This window comes from Tupaia chinensis, unplaced genomic scaffold (assembly GCF_000334495.1).
Source record: "Tupaia chinensis unplaced genomic scaffold, TupChi_1.0 Scaffold147970_1, whole genome shotgun sequence".
NCBI lineage: Eukaryota > Metazoa > Chordata > Mammalia > Scandentia > Tupaiidae > Tupaia > Tupaia belangeri.
In genome coordinates, this window is record NW_006207820.1 from 309,776 (window position 1) to 317,352 (window position 7,577).

Consider the following 7,577-nt stretch of genomic DNA (forward strand, 5'->3'; position numbering starts at 1 on the left):
TCCACTGATCACTAATATTTATTACTCATAAGTGAAAGTTTGGACCCTTTAATGATCGTCTGCCCTTTTGCTATAGCTGCATCCACCATGCCACTAGCCTCTGGGATCTTAGCATTCAGGGCACTTAAAGCTCTTCAGAAAAGGGTATTAGATGAAAGCCCAATCTCAGGGGCAGTAAGGAAGGTTACAATGTGTTAGTCATCCTAAAATATAATAAAGATCACTTTAGAATAAAAATCTCAATATATATATATTATATATATATACATATATATATATATATATATAAATATATATAATCAGAGAGGAGAAGGAGGAGGATCAGGAAGAAGAAGAAACAAAGGAAGGTAAGGGAGGAGGAATGAAAAGCTAAAAGAGAAAAAGAAATTCTCTTATTATATATCTAAAGCTAGAGTTCTAGGGAAAAAAAGAGTGAATATGTACTGTTATTGCCAAAGACCAGGATCAGACAGTATTGATTTAATTGTCTTTTTTTATTTTTTTGAGAGTTTTTTGCTATAGGGCGCGTACGCTCACCAGACAGACAGAGAGAGACAGAGAGATAGAAAGCGAGAAATCACTCCCCCAGAGGGGATGGCCACACCGCACTCCCTTCTCCTCTCGGCATCTTGGGCACGCACACACACGTGCCCGGCGTGAGTTTAAGCCACTGGGTCCGGGACTCGAACCACAGTCAACTACGTGGGAGTCCAGTGACATAGCCATTACACCAACTGCTGGCGCCATGATTTAATTGTCCAATAAAAAAAACTGGGCCACAATTTGAATTACAATTTTTTAGTTGAGAAGAACATGGCATAAGAGTGAGATTAGGAACTGACACATTCTTCCTGCTATTTTTAAACAAATGCAGTTAAATTTTATACACACACACATATACACATACATAGTTTTCCTCAGATTGGAGGTAGATTTAATAACCTCTGTGCATGACTTTGGTGTGTTTCAAGACTGAACTTCTAGTTAGATTGGAAATATAGGAGGAAATTGAGCACACATGGGAGTCCTTGAAAGATTTAAATGTTCTCTTAATGCCAATTTCTGAAAGACTTACACTAAAAAGTGCTAGTGTCCTTATGCATACAACATCATTCTAATATTTTTATTTACATTAAATCACTTCAACTTTTAATATTCCTATGAAGCAGTACTATAATAATCCATATTTCAGAGAAAAGAAAATGGAGGTACATGACCAAAGTTACGTATCCAGTAATTGAGAGAATAGGAGTTCAAACCTAAGCAAACGGACTCAGAAAGTCTTCATCACATTATTAAATGCCATCTGCTATGATAAACATGAGTAATTTTCATTAATTTCCAAGACAAAGGAATTTGAAACTCCAAAATTTGAAGTCTTACTGTAATCTATGTTTAGATCAACTTTTGGCATAGTGAGAAGATGAGTGGTTTTTAACTTGTTAAACATACCTGATCAAGAAAGAGTAATTACATTTATAGAAGGAAGTGGAAATAATACAGGTAGGAAAGAAAAGGACCTACCTCTTCCAAGCTGTACGGTTTATGAGAAGAAGAGAAACAGAGATGTGGGGAAAGAATAGATTAATCTATTTTAGCTTCCTTATATTGTGATTTAAAAAAAAAATGCAGGAAATATGGGAAACCCAAAAACATTGGTATGGGGGACAGCGAGCTACAGGTATATAGCTAGTTCTCTCCAATCACATGGATGTGACAAGTTTCTCTCCAGAAATAACATGGTAACAACCACCTTGAGGTGGGGATAGCTGTGCTATAAGAAAGAAAAGAGATGAATGGACAGATGAGACTGAGACAGTAATTCTGGGTTGCCAAATGAATGAGTAAACTAGGAATAGGATTGGGAAGTTTCTGATGCCCTAGTGACTGCATAAGCCATAACTCACAATAATCAATGAATATCTACCTATAGAGAATATTAGATAAAGACAATTGTCAAGGTGAAGAATTCTAGTGAGAGGGTTTAACACAAGACTTAAAGAAGAGAAAAAACAAGTCTCCAACCAAGGAGAAGAATCCAAAGGAAGATCGCATCAGCCTTTTTTGACCCAAGAACCTGAATGAGTTAACTGATATTGTGGGAATTTATGGTCTTTGTTTACCTCCATTGCCAGATGTTATGTAAATCTGACTTCCTCCCTTAAATACTATTATGGATAGGAGCAAAGAACTAAGTTTAGGTAACATAGTTTTTATATAAAAGAAAGGAATCTATCAAAAAATAGCAACAAAAACTATACTGGGAGGCACCAGATCCTGTGTAGTTGAAAGTTTGAAGGGTTGTTTTGTTGTTTTCAGCTTTTAAATAACCAGGTGCTGGCTTATGAGAAGATCAGCATATTTATGGAACTAGAGAAATTATATTTTGTGCACCTAGGTTTAGTGTAAGTAATAGTTGTAGTATCACTGTATATATCTTAGTAAAGTAAAATTATAAAAGAAACATTTAAGTAAATAAATCATTTTGCCCAGGTATGCTTAACAAGTTAAAATCATTCTTCTAATCTACAATCCAGAAGTTGATCTAAAAATTACATCACTATAAGACTTACAGTTTTGAAGTTTAAAATTTATTATTCTTGGAAATTCATGAAAATGATTTATTGTCTTTATAATAGGATTCTCAGCAACCATGAGAAATAATTATTACTTAACATCATAAAGAGTCTGAAAAGTGCCAATCCCTGTTCTACACATGATTAGGAAATAAATATGTTTCTCTGTGTGTCCACAGCAGGCATAAAGTACTTTTGGGACATTGTGTTTAAATATTCATTCATTCCAACACTTAGTAAGTGAACTATTATTAAAGGGACCTTAATATCATGGTAACCTTGAATCTGTTCTGTATTTCTCTGTACTGATGTGCATCTCTACGGGGGAGGAAAATTCCATCTTAACATTAAGTATAGGTACACAGCTGGCTTTCTATAAAAGCAGTGCTTAGTTAAGATGAAGTAAGCTCTAAGGTAAGGTCTCTCCATCCCACTTAGTTGCAGGAATTCAGGAGCCTATGAACATTTGGACTCATCACAGGTTATATTGCAAAAGAAGAAGACTATGTCTCATAGATCTACTTATAGAACAAACAAGAGCACAGCAAATCTGGTGAGTTCCCTGAAGAGCAGTGGAAATCTGGGCATGTGTGCAGGCCCTCCTTGTTGAGAAAGAGTCCTCTTTAGCCACTATGAAGAGTGACCTTCCAGAGTCACTCAATGCAGCCCCCACAAATAACAAAGTCTTAATTTTCCCTTCCCTAGCACTATGAAAACCTTGACTTTCTTACTCTAGAAACAGACAGAAAAAAAATGACTACATTTCAACAGTGATTAAAATTGCAAAGATAAAATTGATTAATTTAGGGAATAAAATGCTATGTGAAATAAGTCTGCTATGAAAGACAAATACTGTATGTCTCCAATTAGTAAATACTCAGTGTTTTTACTCATTAGCAAAAGTTAAAAGATTCAATTCATAGAAGTAGAGAGAGTAATGGTCAATATCAGATGCCATATGGGGGCATGGGATGGGAGAAATGGAGTGAAATTGGCTAAAAGACATAATAGTGCATTTAAGCATGTAGACTAGGCTTTGAAACCGTGTACCACAAGCATGATTGTCAGCGACAAGTAATATATTTACAAAAACAAAAAGTACAGATATTTTTGGGATGTGTATAACATTGAATGTCAGAGATGGTAAATGTGCTTATATCCTTTATCCACTTATTGAAATTGTATCAATGCCTTAAGAAACCATATTGTCCTTCACAAATATATATGTAAATCAGAATTATAATAAAAAACTAAAAAAGAAAAAGAAATGGGACTATAAAATTCCACTCAGATAAAAAAAATAGCTTTTCTGATTTTAACAAAGCAAAATTTGTCTCAAATTGTGTTGAGGTTGAGTATCAGTAACCCAGACCTTCTGAAACACACCTTGAAAAACAAAATTGATTTCTATGATAATTAGGGTCAGAAATATATAATCTCTTCTTTAATGTAGCTCAAATTCTGGGGGGAAAAAAGACATTAAAACAAATTAAATAATTACAATAATGTGTATTATGACATGCTTTGTGAATATTACAATAACTTTGAATATAAAGGAAATGTTTAAAAAGGACAAAGAAAAACATTTAAGGTGTGATTTGAAGTCTAAATAAAACCTGACCACATGAATGAAAAATAGAAAAGAAAAGAATGTCCCTGCCATAGGGAAAAAGGACCCAGGGACTAAGAAGAATATTAGTATTCATGAATATTACATATAACTAAAAAAGTCCTAGCATTGCTAAAATGGCAATGAAGAGATGGGTGGTATCTTTTTTTTAAATGCATTTTTTTAAATTATTATTTATTTAACTTTATTTATTCATTCATTTACTTTAATTTGACCAGAGAGGGAGACACACACACACACACACACAGAGAGATAGAGAGAGAGAGAGAGAGAAAGGGAGAAAGGAAGCTGCCAGGTCTGGGACTCGAACCGTGGTCGGCCATTTGGGAGTGTCCAGCACCTTAACCATCACACCACCTGCTGGTCCCAAGATGGGAGGTATATTTAAAGAGATGAAGAAGCAAGCAGCATTCTTTAAAAGTTCTTCATAAATTTGAATTCATAGTAAAAAATTCAAAGAAAATTTCATAGGATTGCGATATAAAGATAGTTGTATTCTAAAAAGTAACTGTCCCAACTTGGAGCAAAAGATCAAAAGAATCACAAAGGGATAGAGATATATATTGCCAAAGACCAGTTGAGTTCATTGAGCTAGAGTAGAAACTATTTGAGTAGAGAGGGCTAGAAAGTTTTAGTAGATATGTAAGAGGTAGTATTTACAGGGTCAGTTATATGTGGAGTTTAAGTTTTATTCACTGTTGAGATAAATGACAAATGGACAATTGTTTAAAAACAATAAATATCAGCACAGAGCAAAAACAACTATTGACTGACTACAAGAATGTTTCTCCCATTATTGTCATTGAATTTATCATTTATGTAATTCTAAATGGTTGAGGCAATGAAAAAGAAGACTTTACTTCCCAGGAAAGGACCTTTAGAGTAATTAGCACTTTAAGAAATAAGTTCCTGCTTCTGGGAACCAGCAGTTAGCGTAATGGCTATGTCGCTGGACTCCCACGTAGTCGACCGCAGTTCGTGTCCCGGACCCGGTGGCTTAAAACTCACGCCGGGCACGTGTGCGTGCCCAAGATCCTGAGAGGAGAATGGAGGAGAAGGGATTGCGGCGTGACCATCCCCCCTGGGGGGGGTGATTTCTCGCTTTCTGTCTCTATGTCTCTCTCTGTCTGTCTGGCGAGCGCACGCGCCCTACAGTGAAAATCTCTCCAAAAAAAAAAAAAAAAAGAAGTAAGTTCCTGCTTCTGATGTAACAGTCTACAGAGGAGTTGAACCCATAACAAAATAAGAGATATAGACCCAGTTAAAATAATGCTGGAGTGAGATAGCTGTTAGGATGACTATGAGACCTCATTGAAATTAAATTCTTCCATTTGAATTAAGAATTAAAGAAAAGAACAGAAGAAAATCATAATTCAACTTAAGCCACTGACACTCCTTGCCACAAAATAAAATAGCACCACCACCATACCAAAAACTGTAACAATAATAATTCCTAGACAAAAAAAAAAAGTATGACTTAGAGATAAAGAATGGGAGTCAGAGGAATGGTAGGTGGTAAAATTCCATCTGTAATTTTTTCATTGCACCAGAATAAGACGAGAGGCTGTTTTTGAGTATTGGTCTATTTCTGAGTATAAATCAGACTTTGTGGGTCAGTTGATGTCATTGACATAAACAGGATTCCTATTGTAAGGTTACCTTTTATCTGTCTACCTTTCTGAAAAATAAAATGAACAAACCCAAATCAGTTCTCCTTGAACTCATATTACCCTTAGGCTATCACTTCATTCTTTGTTAAACTTTTACACTGAATTTTAGAAAGATCTACCTTTTTTGTTAATTAACTTCAAAATATAATCTTGAATGTACTTGAATCCATATTTTATCCACATATTTGTCACAAAATCTGATGTGTTCTCTGGCTCTAATTAGCAATGACATTGGTTTTTCCAAAGCCAGTGGGCAACTCTACCTTCCCTAATCTGACTTACCAGCACCATTCTAGAACTGAAGTGTTTCATGTAGCACCTACTTGAAGACTTTCTTCAGTTTACCATGTCATATTACTCTTTTTTTTTCTTCTCATGGTTCTCCTCATCAATTTCCCTTGTCAGGTTCTTATATTTTTTGGAACTATGGTTATTGGAGTGCAGAAATATTCATCACAAAATAAATCTATCTTTATATATTCTCCTCTGACAGAATAAAGCATGAAAAGATGAACATACTCATATATGGGCAAGCTCAGTGGTAAACTAGAACAAACTAGCACATATAGTGCGTTTTACATGTGATATATCATTCAACTGCCAAGATAAATCTTGAAGGCAACATCTAGTAATATTTGTCTTAAAAGATCTGCTATATACAACTTAGTGTTTATACTGGATAAATCTGAATTTCTGCATTCTGGCTTAATTCAATTATGCTTTTCTATTTTACTTTTATTTATTTTTAATAATTTCAAGACAGTGAGTAGGTTCACCACAGAGAGATAGAAACAGAGGGAGAAAGCATCTCCCAAAAGGGCATGGTAAGATGGCAATCCTTCCTCTGTTTAGCTATCCTATCAGAATCTTTGGCTGACACCCACACACACCCAGCATGTTTTTCAAACTAACAGGGCAGGATTCAAACTGTAGTTGGCCATGTGGGATATGACTCCCTTAACCAGTAGGTTATAAAGCTGGCCTCCAGTTGTACCCATTTTTACATTATCTTGTAAGAGATATATCTATAGACCCGGGGTGCTGTTGAGTGGCATGGTGATTTAGGCACTGAACTCCCAGATGGCCGACTGAGATTCAAGTCCTGGACCTGGCAGCTGGCTTTCTCACTCTCCCAGTCTCTGTCTCTCTGCATCTCTCTGGCAAAATTGAATAATATTAATAATACATACAATTAAATATATAGTTCTAAATTTTTTAAAATATATATATATCTATGGAAAGCAATGTAGTTATTACACAAAATAGCTTTTTTTGTTTTTTTGGTTTTTTTGTTTTTTTAGTTTTATAATAGGATATATATTCTAGTCAGAGAGAGAACAGGCAGAGAAGGAAGGTGAGAAATCACCCTGCTGGGGGGTGATGGCCACACAGCAATCCCTTCTCTTCCCTTCTCTAGTCTCCTCTCAGGATTTTGGGCATGCATGCACACATGCCAGGCTTGACTTTCAAGCCACTGAGTCCAGGACTGAAACTGTACAGTCAGCCATATGGGATCCTGCTCCTGAACACCCATGCCACCTGCTGGCCCCAAGATAGTAATACCTATTCATAGGTATTAGCACAAGATTAAGTTCAGTTTGGGGGCTTGGATCAGATCTTAAAGGACTCTGCAGGGCCTCTCTCTCAGTTTACTGTTTAGTTGAAAGACCAGTGGAGGTCAAGAAATGTACCACCATTCCT